Below are 21,817 nucleotides of genomic sequence, written 5' to 3'. Positions count from 1 at the left end.
CAGCCACCACTCTCAGTCTCTGAAGGACATGGGATCCACAATGACTCTCTGTCCCAAGTGCCGCCATCATCCTGGAAAATAACATAGTCCACATCAACAATCCATTAAAACTCAGATTTCTCCATTCCTTGATAGCTTCTTCTTGAATGATCTTTACTTCCCTTCAGTTATGCAAATAGCCTGGACCTTGGTATCATCATGCAGATATTCTCTACCTATGAAGTCATATATCAAGACATATCATTCTTTCATCAAAACTTCCCATATTCCCAGCTGTTTCACTTAGTTATCATTGCTCTAGCAATTCTTTAAACTCTACAGGATCCCCAGCTCTTTACCATCTACTATCTCCCCAGAATCTCACTTCAACTTTCATTTTTGTCCAGCTTAGATTTTATGGTCTTGCCAATATCTTCAATATCCTTTTCATTTTCCCCCCTAATATCCCATCAACCTTGTAAAACCACAACCTTTGGTCAACAGAATTAATTCCTCTTAGTGTTTACAAAATCTATCCAACACTGCTGAGTAAAAATACACACTGGTAGAAACAGACACCACTACAAACTCAAGTCTCCATTCTTAACAGAGCCCTCAGATCTGCTGGACAATCCTGCTAAGTTTCCCTAGTTTCTCTCTCCAATTCTCAATTTTGTCTTTGGCAAGTATTCTCTATGTGACAGAGTTCTAGACTTAAACCCATCTCACTTGAAGTTGAAACCCCCAGATGATTCCTACTCATTTTTGTGACGGAAGTGCCATCTGTTGCCATTTCTCTCTCCAGGATTCCTTAGAAGCCCTGTTCATCCATGCTACTGCCATGTTCTCCAGCCTGTGTTCAATATTACCTATGTACATCCCATCCTCCTCTTCATTGTCTTGGTTCCCATGACTCCAGTGTCCTGAAATAGCCTTCCAACTATCTCCTTATGTCCCAGTCATGCTCAACCCTCCCGGCTCAATTACCAACTTCTTTCTGAAACCTTACCTGACTCATGGGCATCATCCTTGATGTTATTCTCTTTCCCACTTCTCTCCCGTTTCCATCCCATCAACATAACTGTTGATTACATCTCTTGATTCTATCCACTTCTCTGCAGTCCCACTGCCACCACCCTACTCCATTTGGACAACTGTAACAGTTTTCTAATAGGTCTTTCTCCTGACACCCTACTTATAATCCACTATCCTCAAAATGCTAATGCCCAGAGTGGGCAAAATTAACAATACTCTTTAGAGAACTAAGCCTGAGTAGGCTAACTAGGTGCTGAAATTGAGAGATATGCCTTTATTTAGACTAGTGGTTCTAATCAAGGGTGATTTTGTCCTCCAGAAGACATGTGGCAATGTCAGGAATATATTTTGGTTGTCATAACTGGGCTGGGGTGGGGGTTGCTACTGTCATTTAGTGAGCAGAGTTCAGGGATGCACAACACAGCTCCCATAGCAAAGAATTATCTGGCCCAAAATTTCAACAGTGCTGAGACTGAGAAACTCTGTTCTGGCCCAAACTGAGTACATATATTTTAAAATAGGTATTTAGTCAGAGATTTCGGGATACCAAGTATGGTAGGTTGATTTAATTAGTGGCCCAAATTTTTCACTGCTTTTGGTCTTGAACAATAGTATTTTTTGCCAGACGGACAGAAATATATCAATCAAACTTGGTAAAATCAGAAGTTTGGTAAAAATCTAAAAATTTTTACTTTATTTCTTGAACTGCTGAACTCACCATAAGAGCATGCCCATGCTAGCTAGCGGTTGTGAGTGACACATGGAATAAAACTGAACTGTCCCAGCCAAGGCCATCCTACACCAGCCAGTACCCTGACTACTCACCAGCTGAACAAAATCACACATACATACTAAGCTCTGCCTAGATCAGCCAAGCCTTGACAGACCAGGAAAATTTTCAGCCAACACTTGGACTCAAGAAATATGAAACCATTGTGTTAAGCCACCAAGTTTTGCAGTAGTTTGCTGCACAGAAATAATGAGACCTAAAGATCAAATATCACTACACTGCCCTTTATTTTTTTCACAAAAGAAGATTACACAATATTTAGAAAAACACTGCAGTTTCAACTTCTGCTTAGATATACCTTCATTTTTCATGTACCCAAGCAGATCTGGGACCATTGAAATTTGAGGAAGATGAGGAAACAGAAACCAGGGATATTGGCCATAACCAGGTATTTGCTTCAATTTTGGGGTGAATGGGAATCTGGACCTTTTCATAATCTCTGTTGGAACAGAAGATACCGGCTGGGAGAACATCCAAGTGTAGTTTTACTACATTATTTGAGGAAGGTTCAATGGGCAGGCCCCTATCCATTTTATAGCAGCAACATTAAAAGCAATATAGCACAGATTTTGAACAAAGTCCCCTCCTTGGAACTTTGCAAGCACTTTAGGTTCTGTTTGTTGCAATATTGTTAAATTTATCATTTGAGAAAGATACGTAATGACCTTGGTGAAGCTTTCTTGGAAACAACAAATAAATTACCATACGTAATTTCTATTTATTTCCCTTTGGAAAGGAAAGGCAATGGTTAAAATAAAGGGTCCAAGGAAAGTGAGGATTAGGAGAATTTGGAGGACTATTGTTAAAAGTACAATTATAAAAATGTTCTTTCATGAATTGTAACAAATGTACCACACTAATGCAGTGTGTTGATAATAGAGTGGTATATGGGAACTCTATATTTTATGCATGATTTTTCTGTAAACCTACAACTTCTCTATTAAAAAAAAAAAACAGGAGTGAAAAGGGCAGTATTAATAGTTATACCATACAACCGTCATAAATGGAAGTCGCTTTCAAATAGGGCTGTGTTCTCACCGTATTGCTATAATTTGCAGTGGTTTGCATGCATATTTAATTAACAAGGATCATAAAAACTGGAATTTAAGTTTTTTACAAGTACTCATTTATTACTGACATTTTAAAAACTTCATTCATTTTTTTAAATTAAAATTATAAAATGTAGAATTGCAGAAAGAAAGCTATAAAAAAAAATCAGCTGTTCACCTAAAAAGACAAAAAAACAACAAAACAAAACAAAAATCCTTCCTGGACCCTCAGATCTGTTAGCATTGCATTCCTTCTTCATGTTGAAAGAACCAAGATGCAATACATGTGTCCTTTAGGTTCCCAGCAAGCTCCAGAATAGTGAATCTAAAAATTTCACTGATGTGGCAGGCCCCTGAAACTTCATAGGGTTTATGTCCCACCCTCTGGAAAACAATACTAAGTTCTCCAATGTACTTGTCACTGCTGACTCACTACTTAGTCTGATTAGCGTGATACATTGAGTAATGGGTCTATGTGATGTTCTGCAGCATGTCAGGATGAGCCAGGTCTCTTCGGACTATATTATGGCACAGGGCAATAAAGTTCACATAGCCTGGGAAAAGTCAGTAAATGAGCATTACTGCTGTCCAATGCAAGTGAAGTAAACTCTTTATCCCCCCCCCCGCCTTTAATAGGAATACAAAATAACGCATTTGCCATGTACTCGAGTGTATATCAGTCTACTCTGGCAATGATTTCACATCTGGCACAGCAGCATTTAGAGACTACCTTGGTTGAATTTGAGGTCAAATAGCGTCATGCTCCAAGATCTGTCTCCTTTATGTGAGATCAGTCTCGTAAATTAAATGGAGATATCCTGGGGACAATACCCCTGCAACCTTTACATTTTTAAGGGTGATATTAAACTTTATCATTTCCCTGGGATGTGATATTGTTTTTAATTTACTATCTTAGCAAAGAGGGACAGTTTCAGAGGCTTCCATTTGACTTTCTCCATACAGTAGTTTTAATCCTGCAGTCTAAAGAACTATGTGTAGTGTTGAGCCAAGTATATCCATTCCACATACATTTGTGGATCAGTGAAGTGTCACCAGCTGTGTTTGTGGAACCACTGGACCCATGTGAGCTGGACCTGGGCTGAACTCCATTTACTACTTAGCACCCACTCTGTGAAATATGGGGCATGATGATGCTTTAGGTTCCCAACTTGGACCTGTGTTCAAGAGTCCTTGAAATATTTGGATAATCCCCTTTTTCAGTAGATGATTACTCAAATAAACGATCATAAGTCCCTTTGAAAGACTGGGGTAATCAAATATATTCACTTGCTGTGGCAATGCTGGGTCTTTCTGCCTGGAGACAAAGCCTCTACTTTAGTCACCAAAATAGAAACATGTTATTTAACACTTTTGTATCAACTTTGGGTAATTATATGCGCATCTGTCTTTGTACTATAAGTAGAAAATTCTTACCAGTAGGTGCAGAATAATTTTTTTGAAAAAAATCCTTATTAAACAAGATTGACTAGGTCCTAGTCCTAGCTCTGCTGCTCTCTGAGAATCTTTTCTTCCTTTAAAAGACTTGGATGTTGAGGATTGCCAATTTAGTGGGCTGAGCCATTGATCTGGGGGCTTTCCCTTGTGAAGCTCATTGTTGCAAGGGAGAGGCTAAGCCCACTCATAATCATGCCTAGGAGCCCTCCCCAGAGAATCTTGTTGTTGCTCAGATGTGGTCCCCTCTCTCTCTAAACCCACTCGACAGGTGGGCAGGTGAGCTCACTACCCTTCCCCCTATGTGGGACATAACACCCAGGAGTGTAAATCTCCCTGGCAACAAGGGAGGGAAGTGACTCCTGAAGATAAGCCTGGACCCAGCACTGTGGGATTGTGAGGATCTTCTTGACCAAAAGGGGGAAAAGAGATGAAACAATATAAGGTTCCAGTGACTGAGGGATTTCAAATGGAGTGGAGAGATCACTCTGGAGGGTATTCTTATGTACTACATAGATATCACTTTTTAATTTTTAGTGTGTTGCAATGGCCAGAGGGAAATGCCTGAAGCTGTCAAACTGCAACCCAGTGACCTTGATTCTTGAAGATGATTGTATAACTATGTAGCTTGCACAGCATGACTGTATGACTGTGAAAACCTTGTGGCTTGCACTCCCTTTATCCACTATACGGACAGATGAGTGGAAAAATGGGGACAAAAATTAGATGAAGAATAGGGTGGGATGGAGGGGATGGAAAGATTTAAGCCTTCTCTTTTGCTTTTATTTTTATTTTGGAGCAAGGAAAAGTTTCAAAAATTAATTCTGGTGATGAATGCACAACTGCATGATTGTACTGTGAATAATTGTATACTGTGGATGACTGTAGGGTGTGTGACTACATCTCAATTAAACTTATTAAAAAAAGTAAATGAACAATGGGGGAAGGAGGGGAATGGGATGTTTTGGATGTTCTTTTTATTTTAACTTTTATTTTATTTTTTGAAGTAATGAAAATGTTCAAAGTTTGATTGTGGTGATGAAAGCACAACTATATGACAATCTGTGAACAACTGATTGCACACTTTGAATGACTGTATGTTATGTGATTATATCTCAATAAAATTGCATTTAAAAAAAGACTAGGATGTTACTTTCTGACTCTGAAATTTAAATTACATTACTAATTAAATAAAACTGTATTACTTAGCTTAAATTTTAAAAGTATTTGATGTAATTTACAGAGAAAAATAGTATACAATTGGATTTTTTTTTTTAAGAAAATGAAATTGTGTCAAAGAAAATATTATTTGGAAACTAAGGTAAAGCCAGGAAGATTCCCCAAGATTCCCCAAGAGAAGTCTTAAAAGGAGAGCTGCCCTTCCTCCTTTGGTTATAAGGTTGGTGTTATCAATCTAGCAAAATCTCGATTAAAGGGTGTAATGATTAATTTCATGTGTTGATTTGACAGGGTTATAATGTCCAGTTGTTTGGTCAAGTAAGCATTGGCCAGACTATCATTGTGAGGGTATTTCACAGACGGATTTAAATCATTAGTCAGTTGACTGCATCTGTGACTAATCACACCTGCAATCAACAAAAGAGATTGACTTCAGCCATGAAAGGAGTCTCCCCATCCAATCAGTTGGAGGACTTAAAGGGAGAACTGATTATTTCAGCAGTCAGAAGAGAACTTTCATCTCTACTTGAGCCAGGCAACTTCTCCTGGGGAATTCATGGTCACCATCAAGTTCCCAACTTGTGGCCTACCCTATGGAATTCAGACCTGCCAATCCCCATTGTCACGTGAGCCAATTTCTATAATAAATCTCTTAATACACACAGATGCGCACACGCACATGCTTATATATATGGGTGTGTGTGGTTCTGTTTCTCTGGAGAACACTGACTAAAGTGAAGGGCAACTGTATATTTCTTACATTCACAGGCTGCGGACATTCATGTTATTCTTAAATACAATTTTCACATTTGCTATAGGATAGAATATTTTCGGCTTGAAAATAAATGGAAAAAAGTATTATAGCTTTTAGTGGAAGGACAATCTACTTAAGCAATTATTGTAATTTTGTTTTATGGACACTGTGATTTTTTTTATCTAATTGCATTTTTCTTCTAACTTTGGATGTTTGTAAGCTAAGAGCGAAATTTTTAGCCAACTTCCAATAAGTTCACGGAACTTTCTAGTATGGGTATTCTACATCATTCATGCTGTGCAAGTCAGAGCTATAGCTTTCCATCAGTCTGCAAACCCTATTGCAATTCCAGCCTTTTCTTCTTAGACTTCTTCAATATAAAATAATCAGCTTCCTCTCAGGGCCCAACGCCATCATACTCTCACAACAAATATTTCCACTCAAATTTTTAAAAGCTGTTTGTAAGCCCTAAATCATGCTAAATATTTAAGGTGTAATTAACCCTAAAGCCAAATCAACCTCTTTAAATAATCTAGAAAAAACAAATTCACCTGCTTTTCATGGGTTCAAAGAAATGGAGTTATTGCTGCTATATTTTGGCAGAAGTACATGTAGTACAATAGGGCAGCAGACTTCAAATAAGTTGACATATGATCAATTTAATTCTGCTAAGCCTGATTATTTCAGAAAAAGATTTTTTGTCTGTCACATGTCTCTGCACTGACAGTGTGACTTATTCAGTCAGGATCTTTTAAAGTCAGGAATTAATTAAAATTGAACTTGAGTGACTATTTCTGTTTCTTAATAGATGTGTTCTTTTATTTGTTCTGTTGCTCTAATGCTTTGTTGGTAACAACCCATTCATTAATTGTCTTTCCTTTTTTCCAAAGTTCATCCTAAATCCTTCCAAGCCAAAGGCCCCTTACAATGTAGATCACACATGGATTTAAAAATACTGGGCTGGTAAATATGTTGGCATCAAAATAAGAAACAAGAGACATTCATCCCTTAACAAACTGAATTAGTTTCAGAGAAAAGAGTGGCTTATTGAACTTCCCATGTTAAATTAGAAATAGAAGCATCTTCACTTTGAGTTTGAGCATGTAATTATTTAATACCAGCCTAGGGCCTAAGATTAGCAAACCAGTGACTATACTGAATATTAAATTTGCTTTTAGGTGATTAGAATAAAAACAGAACAAAAATGTGACAAAGCAGATTTAAAAATAAGACCAACTCTCAACTGTGACTTTGTTCTAAAACCACCTGTCTACCAAGAAATTGTTTAATGTAATGAACATTTAAATATGCAACTAGCACTGTGTCTAATACCCAGGTGGGTATGCTATAAATGCTGAATGAGCAAATGAATGAATTAATGAATGAAAGACTATTACATATAAGTTATAAATGTCCACTTATTTCCAAATAAGGAAATGGAAGCAAAATGAGGTGAGGTAGCTTGTTTGATATCACAAAGGTAATAAATGGTGGGGTTTCATTTGGAGTAGAATGACCTAACAATGAATTCATTTGATTAGTCTCTGCATTGTACTATAATATAATGTATGTTAAGTTTATGAAAGCTATTTGGATTTGGGAGGCAAAGTATAATGCTAGTGCAAGACTCATGGCTTCGAATGGGAATACTTAAGTTCAATTATGACTCAGCTAATTAATATCTATTTTGTATAGAGATAATAAGAGAACTCATTTCATCCTGCAATGTGGAATATGGTAAAGGCTTAATAAACAATGGCTGTTAATATATAAGAACATGCAAAAAACTAGTGCTTAGAATATAGAATCATGTATCATAGGAAAATTTTTTCTCAAAGGCTAGATTTATCAAACATATAAGACTGTGACTTTCCTGTAAACATCCACAACAAAGTATCTTTATATAATTTCCCTACAATCAAGAACTTTCCATGTGAGCATGTTTTGGTTTAATTAACTTTTTCAAGTTAATAATAGCAAGCACCACATGCCTTTTCAAAACACAATTGGTCTCAGACTACTGTTTTAGTTCCTCATTGGCAAAAGGAAACTCCTTTTTAAAAGTCCTTAATTTATTAGGTTCCTCTAAATAATCCAATTATGTTAAATATAATTACAAACAGAGAAATCAAATATAAAGAAGCTATATGAACTTTCATATAAAAGATACTGCATCAACCTTCTGACCTTTCTCCCTCTCCCGCCACTAGATTTTTCTGTCCTACTATTTCCAAAACTGACATCAAAATCTTAATCCAAGCACTCATTTTTCTCAGTCAGAAACATTTACTCAATTAAGCCAATGCTACTTAAATGTGAAAAATTATACATATGTTCAGCTATGTGGAAACTCCTTAGTACAAAACACTAATACAATTTCATTATTTTAACCGAAGCAAATAGAAAACATGAAACCCACAAAATATAGCACAGTGGGCCAAAGAATCAATCAATATATTTGAGATGCTCTGTAGATTACTGGCCATGGTACAAGGCATATATGTTATTTCTATCTCTATTTAATAATGACTTTCACTTTTAATTCTAGTTTGTCAACTCATTCTCCAAATTTCATGTTAGAGTCCAATTTTTAAATAATTTCAAAGTTTATTTTTTATTTCCCACATAATGCAATTAATTTTGAACTAAAATTGGAATCATGGCAATATCAACACATAACAAAAGATGACTCATAAAAATTATTTGGAATAGAAGAGCTTGTGCTTTTTTTTTTTCAAATAAAGAGGAATGATGCAGAGAGAGACTCCAGATTATTTCCCCAACACCACAGATGTTACAATCCTTGAAGAATCACCAAATATTGAATAGGTGAAAGAGAAAACAAGCAGTAAATGGCCAAATGGGGAAAACAGGCTTGAGGGTGATAGGTGGCTCTGAGGTGCCATCTGCTGATAAGTCAGAGAACGTGCACTCCACCAAGCTGTAACTCTGACAAATTATAGATAATTGTTCAAATAATCCTGTATATCCTAAAAGAACCCTATCAAGATAAGGAAATGCCAAGGACAAAAACAACAGAAAATTTTAAAGCATATGAAGAAACCAGAAGATATGGGTAACCCAAACCCAAACACCCAAATCAAAAAATCAAAGGAGAATCAATACTTGGAGCAATTAATCAAAGAAGTAATCACAAACAACAACATCATGGCACAGGATATAAATGACATGAAGAAAACCCTGGAAGAGCATAGAGAATTATTTGCAAGAGTAAATAAAAAAATAGATGAGCTTATGGAAATAAACTGTTGAACAAATTAAAAAGATTCTGGATACACACAGTACTGGATTAGAGGATATTGGAGAAAGAATAAGTGAACTGGTAGAGTGCAGAATGGAAAGTGAAAGTACAAAAGAAAGAATGGAGAAAAAAAAAATCAAAATGGATCTCAGGGATATGATGGACAACATAAAGCACACAAATAGAAGAATCATTGGTTTTCCAAAAGGGGAGGAGAAGAGTAAAGGTCTAGGAAGAGTATTCAAGGAGATTGTTGGAGAAAACTTCCCAACCCTTCTAAACAACATAAATACTCAAATCATAGATGCCCAACAAACTCCAAACAGAATAAATCCAAATAAACCCACTCTGAGACATATTCTGACCAGATTGTCACATGCTGAAGAAAAGGAGCAAGTTCTGAAAGCAGCAACAGAGAAGCAATTCACCACATACAAAGGAAATCACATAAGACTAAGCAGTGACTACTCAGCGGCCACCAGGAGGTGAGAAGACAGTGCTAGGACATATTTAAAATATTGAAGGAGAAAAATTGCCAACCAAGAAATCTTTATTCAGCAAAGCTCTCCTTCAAATTTAAGGGGGAGCTTAAAATCTTCTCAGACAAACAAATGTTGAGAGAGTTTGCTAACAAGATACCTGCCCTACTGGAGATACTAAAGAGAGCCCTACCAGCAGAGAAACAAAGAAAGGAGAGAGACTTATGGAGAAGGTTCAGACCTAAGGATATTTAGTAAAGGAAATAAAGAGAGAGAGGAGGAAAAATATATCTGACAAACATAAACCAAAGGATTGGATGGCTGATTCAAGAAATGACATCACAGTAATAACATTGAATGTGAATGGAGTAAACTCCCCAATTAAAAGATATAGATTGGAAAAATTGATTAAAAAATATAAACTATCAATGTGTTGCTTACAAGAGACTCATCATAGACCCAGAGACGAAAGAAATTGAAAGTGAAAGGTTGGAAAAAAAATTCCATGCAAGCTACAGCCAAAAGAAGGCAGGAGTAGCAATATTAATCTCAGATAAAATAGACTCTAAATGCAAGGAAGTTATAAGAGACAAAGAAAGTCACTATGTACTAATAAAAGGGACAATTCAACAAGAAGAAATAACAGTCATAAATGTGCACCCAAAGTGCCCCAAAATACATGAGACAAACATTGGCAAAACAGAAGGAAGTAATAGATATTTCCACAGTAATTGTGGGAGACTTCAATACATCACTCTCTCTTACAAATGGATCAACCAGAGAAAGGAACAATAAGGAAATTATAAACCTAAGCAATCTGATAAATGAATTTGAATTAACAGATGTATATATAACATTACATCCTAAATCACCAGGATATACATTCTTCTCTAGTCCTCATGGAATTTTCTCCAGAATAGATTATATGCTGGGCCATAAAACAAGCCTGAATAAATTTAAAGAGACTGAAATTATTCAAAGCACTTTCTCTGATCACAAAGGAATACAATTAGAAGTCAGTAACCATAAGAAACTTAGAAAAGTCACAAATATCTGGAGGTTAAGCAACACACTCCTAAACAATCAGTGGATTAAAGGAGAAATAGCAAGAGTAATTGCTAAATATATAGAGATGAATGAAAATGAGAACACAACATATCAGAACTTATGGGATGCAGCAAATGCAGTATTGAGGGGGAAATTTATAGCTCTAAATACAAACATTAAAGGAAGAGAGAGCTAAAATCAAAGAACTTATGGAACAACTGAAGAAACTAGAAAATGAACAGCAAACTAATCCTTAACCAAGTAGGAGAAATGAAATAACAAGGATTAAAGCAGAAATAAATGACATAGAGAACAAAAAAAACAGTAGAGAGAATAAATAACAACAAAATTGGTTCTTTGAGAAGTTCAAGAAGATTGACAAACCCCTCGCTAGACAGACAAAATAAAAAAGACAGAAGTCCCAAATAAACAAAGTAATAGATGAGAGAGGCGACATTTTTATGGATCCCAAAGAAATTTAAAAAATTATATGAGGATACTATGAACAACTGTATGCCAATAAGCTAGATAATGTAGAGATAATGGACAATTTCCTGGAAACACATGAACAACCTAGACTGCCAGATAAGAAATAGAAGACCTCAACAAACGAATCACAAGCAAAAAGATCCAATTAGTCATCAAACAGCTTCCCACAAATAAATGCCCAGGGCCAGATGGCTTCACAGGGGAATTCTACCAAACTTCCCAAAAAGAACTGACACCAATCTTACTTAAACTCTTTCAAAACATCGAAGGAAATGGGACACTACCTAACTCATTTTATGAAGCTAACATCACTCTATTACCAAAACCAGGTAAAGATGCTACAAGAAAGGAAAACTATAGGCCAATGTCCCTCATGAATATAGATGCAAAAATTCTCAACAAAATACTTGCAAATCAAACCCAAAGACACATTAAAAAAATCATACACCATGACCAAGTGGGGTTCATTCCAGGCATGCAAGGATAGTACAACATAAGAAAAGCAATCAATGTAATACAAGACATTAGCAAATCAAAAGAGAAAAATCAAATGATCATTTCAACAGATTCTGAAAAAGCATTCAACATAACCCAGCATCCTTTTTTGATAAAAACAATTCAAAAGGTAGGAATTGAAGGAAACTTCCTCAGTATGATAAAGGGCATATATAGAAAACCCACAGCCAACATAGTATGCAATGGCAAGAGACTGAAAGCCTTCTCTCTAAGATCAGGAAAGAGATAAGGATACCCGCTGTCACCACTGTTATTCAACACTGCGCTAGAAGTGCTAGCCAGAGCAATCAGGCAAGACAAAAAAATAAAAGGCATCCAAATTGGAAAGGAAGAAGTAAAACTGTCATTATTTGCAGATGATATGATCTTATATCTGGAAAACCCTGAGAAATCCATGACTTGAGGTAATAAACAAATTTAGCAATGTAGTGGGATACAAAATTAATGCACATAAGTTGGTAATATTTCTATACAGTAGAAATGACCTAACTGAAGAGATACTCAAGAAAAAGCTTCCATTCTCAATAGCAACTAAAAAAATCAAATACCTAGGAATAAACTTAACCAAAGATGTAAAAGACCTATACATAGAAAATTGTATAACTTTACTAAAAGAAATAGAAGGGGACCTTAAAAGATGGAAAAATATTCTGTGTTCATGCATAGGAAGGCTATTGTCATTAAGATGTCAATTCTACCCAAACCACCTACAGATTCAATGCAATTCCCATCAAAATTCTAGAAATCTACTTTGCAGACTTAGAAAGGCTAGTTATCAAATTTATTCAGAAGGGGGTGATGCCTTGAGTTGCTAAAAACTTTCTAAAAAAGAAAAATGAAGCAGAAGGACTTTCACTCCCTGACTTTGAAGATTATAAAGCCACAGTAGTCAGAACAACATGGTACTGGCACAAAGATAGACATATTGATCAATGGAATTGAACTGACTATTCAGAGATAGACCCCTAGATCTATGGTCGACTGATTTTTGATAAGGCCCCCAAAACCACTGAACTGGGACATAACAGTCTCTTCAACAAATTGGGCTGGGAGAACTGGATATCCATATCCAAAAGAATGAAAAAGAACCCCTACCTCACACCCTACACAAAAATTAACTCAAAATGGATTAAAGACCTCAATGTAAGAGACAGTACCATAAAACTCCTAGAAGATAATGTAGGGAAACATCTTCAAAACCTTGAATTAGGAGGTCACTTCCTAGTCCCCCAAACCACAAGCAACAAAAGAAAAAACAGATAGATTTGAACTCCTCAAACTTAAAAACTTCTGTAGCTCAAAGAAACTTGTCAAAATGTGAAGAGGCAGCCAACTCAATGGGAAAAAATATTTGGAAAACATGTATCTGATAAAAGACTGATATCTTGCATATATAAAGAAATCCTACAACTCAACAACAATAGTACAGACAGCCCAATTATAAAATGGCGAAAGATATGAAAAGACAGTTCTCGGAAGAGGAAATACAATGGCCAAAAAACACATGAAAAAATGTTCAGCTTCACTAGCTATTAGAGAGATGCAAATTAAGACCACAATGAAATATCATCTCACACCAATTAGATTGGCTGCCATTGAACAAACAGACAACTACAAATGCTGGAGAGGATGTGGAGAAATTGGAACACTTATTCATTGTTGGTGGGACTATATAATGGTATAGCCACTCTGGAAGACTGTCTGGTGGTTCCTTAGAAAACTAAATATAGAGTTACCCTTCGATCCAGCAATTGCACTTCTCGGTAAATACCCGGAAGATCTGAAAGCAGTGATGTGGACAGATATCTGCATGCCAGAGTTCATAGCAGCATTATTCACAATTGTGAAGTGATGGAAACAACCCAAACATTGTTCAACAGATGAGCAGATAAACAAAATGTTGTATTTACACATGATGGAATACTACATGGCAGTAAGAAGGAACAATGTTGTGAAACATATGACAACATGGATCAACTTTGAAGACATAATGCTGAGTGAAATAAGCCAGGCACCAAAAGAGAAATATTATATGTTTCCACTAATGTGAACACTATAAAAATTTTAAAATAAATGGTTTATATTGTAGAATGTAGGGGACCTAGCGATACACAGCAAGTAGTGAAGGGGGAATGATAATCTAATAAGAATAGGTAAGTTATGGAGGGTAAACTCAATGTTCTGGGAATGCTCAGGGAATGGTTTGTTAATTTCTGGGGGGTATGGTAGGAACAAGTTCACAGAAATGTAGTTATTTTAGGTTATTTGATTTTCCTTATTCCTTTGTTGTGTTTTAATCTGTTTATTTTCTTGGTATGGGGTAGGAACATGTTGGAAGTAATGTATTTATTTTAGGTAATTTGTTTTTTCTTATTCCTTTTTTTGGTTTTGTTTGGAATGTTGTTTCTTATTGTTTGTTTTTTTTTTTAAATTTTTTGATAAAGTTAAAAAAACAATGATTGAGTGTGGAAAAAAAGGAAATGAACAATGGGAGAAGGAGCAGAATAGAATGTTTTGAATGTGCTTTTTTATTCTAGTTTTTTTTTTTTTTTGGAGTAATGAAAATGCTCAAAGATTGATTGTGGTAATCAATGCACAACTATGAACAACTGATTGTACACTTTGAAGGATTGTATGTTATGTGAATATATCTCAATAAAATTGCATTTAAAATGTATAGATTTCCTGTTTGGAAAGACAGAAATATTTTGGTAATGGACAGTGATGATGGTAGTACAACATTGTGACTCAAATAACAACACTGAAATATATACCTGAATATGATTAAAACAGGAAATGTTGAATTGCATATATGGTAACAGAATAAAAATATTTTTCTTAAATCCATAGAATTACAGTACACAATGATCCCTTATTTAAACCATGAACTTCAGTTAATAGCACAGTTGTAAAAATGTGCTATAATCAATTGTAACAAATGATACACACCATTGCAAGGTGTTTCTGATGGGGTAGTGTGTGGGAATCATGTATTTGTTGCTTGATTGTTCTGTAAACCCACAACTTCTCAAACAGAAAAAAAAATTTAAAGTAACTGGTAAAAGTCATTTTGACCAGCAGGTTAATCAGCCCTAAGAAGGAACCTCATAAAATGATAGGTACTTGGAAATATGAACTGAAGAATTTTTTCTTTTGAGTACTAAATTTTTCTCAGGCATTCAAACAGCACTTTCATGGGCTTTTTATAGAAAAATCCTTTTCATCAAAAGAATAAGATGTGCTTTACATGAAAATTTGGTGTTCAGACATAAAATTTCAAAAAATACTCTGTCAGAGTACAGCATTCATGCTAGGCACTTGGGACAGTTAATCTATCCAATTACACGATTAGTAGACTTTTCTCACTGATGTACCTTAATGTTCTTTAACTTTCATAATGGCCAAAATACTCTTGGATATACTCTGAGAGAATTATTCAACAGCATATTTTTATTATTAGTTTTGTTTGTTTTTTTCAATGTCATATAAGAATATGTCATAGGAAAAGTGATGTTTAAGGAAATAGCCATAAGCACAAATAACTGGATATTCAGTGAGATTTTCTTCCTCGGATTCTTTCAAGACTTGGACTGTTCAGTCAACAGTCTCAACCTATATATAGAATTGACCACCAGGAAACCAGTCTGCACAATGGTGCATGGAGATGTCTTCCCAGAACTCAGGCTATCACCTGCTTGTAAATTTAGAGCCAATTGAGAGTAAATAACCTGGACAGCTTCTTTTTCTCTGCCCTGGTTTGGCATTCCATATATGAATTTTTGGAAGCAGTTTGAGACCACTTATCATGGACTACAATAATTCAGTGGAATGTTAAAAATAGGATTTAATTTATGTGACTCTTTCCTCTGTAACAGAGTCATTCTTTTCCTTTCTTCATTAAAATGCTTCAAGAAATTAAATTTACAACTTAGATCCAGTTAAAACAATATCTCAAACAGAAATCTACAGAAATGTATAAAGTAATGTAAGTGCAACAAAAATACCAAATGCACAACTCTGAATAAGTATCCACTTCAAAGTAATTATTTCTGAAGACAACAAATTTACTCTTAAAAGCTTCTATTGCTCAAAAACACTTTACATATAACTCTTTGGAATTATCTCCAATATTAGTTGACAAGTCAAAAATGAAAACTAGTTCCCTTTGTATGAACAACTTTTATAAGCCTACCAATATTGTTCCACATTAACACTGAATCTAAAATAATGTGAAGGAAATTCTTAAAAATGCTACAGTACTATGCCTGCTCCACATGATGAGCCAAGTGTTGGGTGTAATTTTTCCAAATCATACTTTTAAATCAGAAAAGGAATGCTCATCAGCTATTATGCTTGCCTTCAGGGGAAACCAGAAAGTATGAAACCACTGTCTTTCATCTTGGTTTTGGCTCTCGCAGCATGTTTCTGGGAATCATTAATCACTATCGTGCATCTTCATATTTTTCTCATTAACCAGTATTTCTTATTTCCTTTTACATTAATGATATTACTCTTCCTGATATAGCTATCAGTCATTGTTGAAACACTGTTCTACTGCTTTAATTTAAAATCTATTTAAATTTAAATAGTCACACATGGCTCATGGCTTACATATTAGACAGCTCAGATCTATAACATCAGCTTGCATTTTATAGACATGTATAAATGTGGGTTCCCATACTCAATTAATAACACAAGAAGGTAAAGTAAATTTATTATAAATTTTTGATCCAGAACATTTAAAGATATTTGTTTGAATATCCTTGAATGTGTTATTTAATATATCTGGAATTTTCCCTTGTCTATAAAGATGAGGTAGTTAGAACAGTATTCCTCAATGTGAGGAATCAGAATCTACATCAGAATCACCTGACACACATTAAAAATACAGTATTGCAGACCTCATCCCAGACTGAATAATTAAGAGTGTCTGGGGTTGAGAACTGGGGATATACATTTTTGCCAAGGACCCAAGAGAATCATTGCATGTTAAACTTTGAGAAAGCACAAATATTTATATTAATGCCTACCATGAGTAAATACTAAAGCAGATTCTAAATATAATATAAAGTTTCAAGTGATAGAAAACCATAAAAGTTTGAAATAAAATAATAGAATGATATTCAGTTGGTAGTGGGAATAGGTTTATTCCAGTGTTGAGAAAATATGATTAATTCCAGAAGTAAATTCTTCCAAAGATTTGCAAAATCTATTAAATATCAAGCGGAAAAAGACGGGGGCAGATTTCACAAGAATAATACTTCTACAAAGCAGGCAGCATAAGAAAACCATAAAAGTTTGAAACAAAATAATGGAATGATATTCAGTTGATAGTGGGAATAGATTTATTCCAGTGTTGAGAAAATATGATTAATTCCAGAAGTAAATTCTTCCAAAGATTTGCAAAATCTATTAAATATCAAATGGAAAAAGATGGGGGCAGATATCACAAGAATAATACCTCTACAAAGCAGGCAGCATGAAATTACATTACTCTGAAGCATGAGCTATGAAATAAATAGATATTTCATCTACTCTCAGACACTTGAACAAATGCAGGCCATTTGAAAGGTCATTGGGACATTCTGGCCTTGGCCACAATAATGAGTGCCTTATAGATGTAATGTAAACTTTTGATAAACCAATAAAACATTGAAATATTTAGAAGTTCACATTATGTCTTACTGACCTGATCTTAAAGCTGACTGTCAATATTTTCATGTCCTCAGAATACCAGAGAAACATATTTCATTGTTTTAAAGTACCAGGCTTTGATTATCTAAATAATGATTTTATCAACAAAATAAATTTGAGAAAAAGTTTCCAAGAATATAAAGTTTTACACTCTTAATTCAGATTAAAAATAGCCACTTCCCTAATTTATTTATAGGAGAGCCATGATAATTAATCATTACTTAATGTTAGAAATGCAAAGGTAGGATATCCTTTGCATATGAGCAGGGTAAGTAGTAATATTTTAGCCTGTTATCTATTGAGTGTTCACTCTGATGTAGGTAATTTTCCAAATGCTTTGCATATGCGTTATTTCATTTAATCCTCCAAGCAAGTCTGAAAATGGACTTCTATTAATCCCTAAACTTATTATTTATTATTTAATAAAAATAATAATTTTAGAGTCTTAACTCGAATTTTCCTAAACCAATTACAGGTCCCCTTTAGAAGGCAGTTTCTCTTTTTCTAACATAGTATTTTCATCATTCTATCACTACCTTTGGCCAGTTTAGAAAGGAAGCTAACCACTGTGGTTGGATTAAGATTTTAGGAAAGAACAGATATTTACCATGAAGATTTTTCATTAGACATATTGGGTACCGGAAGCTAACTCTTTAAATGTATCAACCACGTGAAATATTCTTCCATGCTAAGTTTTGTTTCCTTGCTAATTAAAAATCAAATCCTGGACTCATCCACCCTGATGAGCATTAGGACTGGCAGTACTTGGGTCAAATATCCTTCATAAGGTATACCTAATTCACTGTTGGTGGGGATGTAGAATTGTGCAACTGCTCTGGAGGACAGAACAGCAGTTCCTCAGGAAGCTAAGTGTAAAATAGCCACATGATCCTGCAATCCCATTACTAGGTATATACTCAGAAGAACTGAAAGCAGGGACACGAATAGACATTTGCACACCAATGTTTATGGTGGCATTATTCATGGTTGCCAATGGGTGGAGGTGACCCAAGGGTCCATCGACTGATGAGTGGAAGGGTGAATTGTATGTATACATATAATGGAATATTGTGCAACTGCAGGAGGAATGAAGTTGTGATGCATGCAACAATGTGAATGAAACTTAAGGTTGAGCAAAATAAGCCAAAAACAAAGGACAAATATCGTATGGTCTCACTAATATGAACTAACACTAATGAGCAAACTCGGAGAGTTAAATTCAAGAGCATAGGTTATCCAGAGATAGAAAGAGGGCAGAGATTGGGCAATTGATACTTAATGAGTACAGAATGTTAAATAAGGTTGATTGTAAAGGTTCAGAAATGCATAGCACAATACTGTGAGATGGTAAAACAATATTGTAAGTATAATTAATAAAACTGAATGAGTATGGCTGAAAGAGGAGGACTAGGGTCATGTATGTTACCAGAGGATAAAAACTGGGACTGTACAGCTTAGTGAAACCTGAAGTAGACAATGATGGAGGTTAATTGTATAAATATAAGAAAGTTTTTACATGAACTAGAACAAATGTGTGTCACCATTAAAGGTGTTAATAAGGGGGTGTTATATGGGAAAAATAAAATTAATGCAAACTAAGATCTGTAGTTAACAGAAACATTGTAAAACTCCTTCACTAATTGTAACAAAGGCAGTATACCAGAGCTAAATCTCAATAATAGGGGATAGAAGGTAGGGGCGTGGTTTTTTTTTTTTTTGCTTTCTGTTTTGGAAGAAATGGGAATGTTTTCATATAGATTGTGGTGGTGAATGCATAACTATGTGATAATACCAGGTGCCATTGATTGTACACTTAAGATGGTTTGTATGTGAATACAAACTGCTTTAAAAGTATATATCCTTCATAATCCAATAAATTGTCACTATCTAGAGAGGACAAACATAAGTCCTGGTCCCACAGAAGTGTCTTGGCTATTATTATTATTATTAATATTATTATTATTGATACTAATAAAAGTTTTCCTGGTATGTTGGGGCAGAAGCCAGGTTGAAGAGTGAATGGGAAGTGAGAAGTGGAGTTGGCAAACAGACTATTCTTTCACGGTGCCCTGCTAGAAGGAAAGTGGTGAGAAGAGGGTGATGACAACATGGATATGCATTGTTTAAAGTGGAGCTTTTTAAAAAGGGTGTGTTGAACATAAGTTATAGTCTGAAGGGGAAAAGGCCAGTTAAAAGAAAGACACTGAAGTAACAGGAAGAGAAAGGAAAATTGACAGGGCCAAGTCCCTGAGAAAACAACTTGTAAAAGGGTTGGAACATCTAGATATCAGTGACTTCATGGTTGTATGGCCTATAAATTGAAGAAGTTCACTTATAAATGCCTCCCATTTCTTGGTAAAATAGGAAGAAGGTCATTTTGATGGCGGTGGATGGGGGCTCAGGAGTAAGTTAGAGAACTTTGATTAAAAATGGTACCAACTTGAGAAATTATAGCCCTCTGGAGGAATGGAGTAGAGTTAATCCAAGACATTTGGAAGGACTGCAAGGGCCATACTTTGTGATGGTGCCCATGCTTGTGGCATACTCCACCACTGTTCAAGAACCTGGAATTAGGAATTGAGGAGACAGATGATTTAGGATGATCCTGAAGTTTAGAATTAGCAAGGGTAATGTGTCAGGAAAATAGGTGAAGGACTTGAGGACCAGAAGTGAATGCATTTATGTGCCCTGTCTAAACCCTCTGCTCATGGAAACCTGGATTGCTTACTATCAGTAGGGTGGAATTCTGCTTTCCTACCCCTGAGCATTCACACATTTTCTCTCCATCTGGCAACCACCCCCCCCCCACCGTTTAATTGTAACTTCATTTCAAATACTACCTTCTCAGTGAGACATTCCTCAATCTTTCTTCTATCTAAAACTAATCACTACTTCCCTAATGGATTTTTTTCCTGCATTACTTTTTGTTCCAGTTTGCTAATGCTGCCTTTTCACAAAACACCAGAAATGGATTGGCTTTTATAAAGGGGGTTTATTTGGTTACACAGTTACAGTCTTAAGGCCATAAAGTGTCCAAGGTAATGCATCAACAATCAGTCAGGTACCTTCACTGGAGAATGGCCAATGGCATTGGAAAACCTCTCTTAGCTGGGAAGACACGTGGCTGGCATCTGTTCCAGAGTTCTGGTTTCAGAATGGCTTTCTCCCAGGACGTTCCTCTCTCAGCAATGATGTGGTTACCTGAAGATGAAGATGTGGAAAGCTGAAGTCTTTGTGGCTGTATGCATGATGCTGATAACAGTAGATGTAATGGTGGGACCAGTCTGTGTGCTTGTAGAAGTGGAAGAAGAGGTTGTGGAGGCAGGTGGGGTGAGTTTGGAATCAGGAACTGTGGCAGTGTTAGAAGCAGTATATGCAGTGCTTTCAGATGCCGAGGGAGATTCCCCAGGGGAGGGAGGAAGAGGCCTTAGAAAATGTGGCTAATGTAGAAAAGAGATTAGCTATGGTGGGGGCTGTCTCTATGGTAAGAGAGGCAGTTGAATAAGTAGGTGTGATAGGGGCAGATGTGGTGACAGCAGAAGTGGCAGAGACAGACCGTGTGATAGTCAAAAGATCCCATCCATAATAAGTCTGCCCCCACAAGATTGCATTAAATAACATATTCTTTCCTGGGGTGTGTAACGGTTTCAAAATGGCACAGTTACTGCGGATGTTGCTGTGTTTAATGCAGCAGATGTGGTGGACAGAGCACCTGTGGTGGGTGGTGTTTGCTTCTGTGGTTTTAGAAGAAGTAGTCATTTCCATGGCAGCTGTGGTTGCATTGGTGGGGTTAATGCTCTCAACCTCTGAAGGTATAGATGTAGAGATGGCTGCAGGTGTAAATGTTGTTGAGATAGGTGGAGAAGCAGCAGAGGTGGTAGGGAAAGCCCGCACTGTGGTAGAAAGAGATGTAGTAGATGTGGTGCTGGTGGCAGCTGACATAGAGAGAGAGAAGATTTGGTGATGGAGGTAGAGGAAGTGGAAGGAGTAGAGGCAACTGGAGTGGGTGAAGCAACAGATGTGGTAGAGAGATCCACTATAGTGGGGCAATATCTGTGATGCGGGGTCAAAGTAATTTTGGAAGCAGATGTG

This window comes from Choloepus didactylus, chromosome 3 (assembly GCF_015220235.1).
Source record: "Choloepus didactylus isolate mChoDid1 chromosome 3, mChoDid1.pri, whole genome shotgun sequence".
In the NCBI taxonomy this organism is placed as follows: domain Eukaryota; kingdom Metazoa; phylum Chordata; class Mammalia; order Pilosa; family Megalonychidae; genus Choloepus; species Choloepus didactylus.
This window is presented reverse-complemented; position numbering follows the sequence as displayed.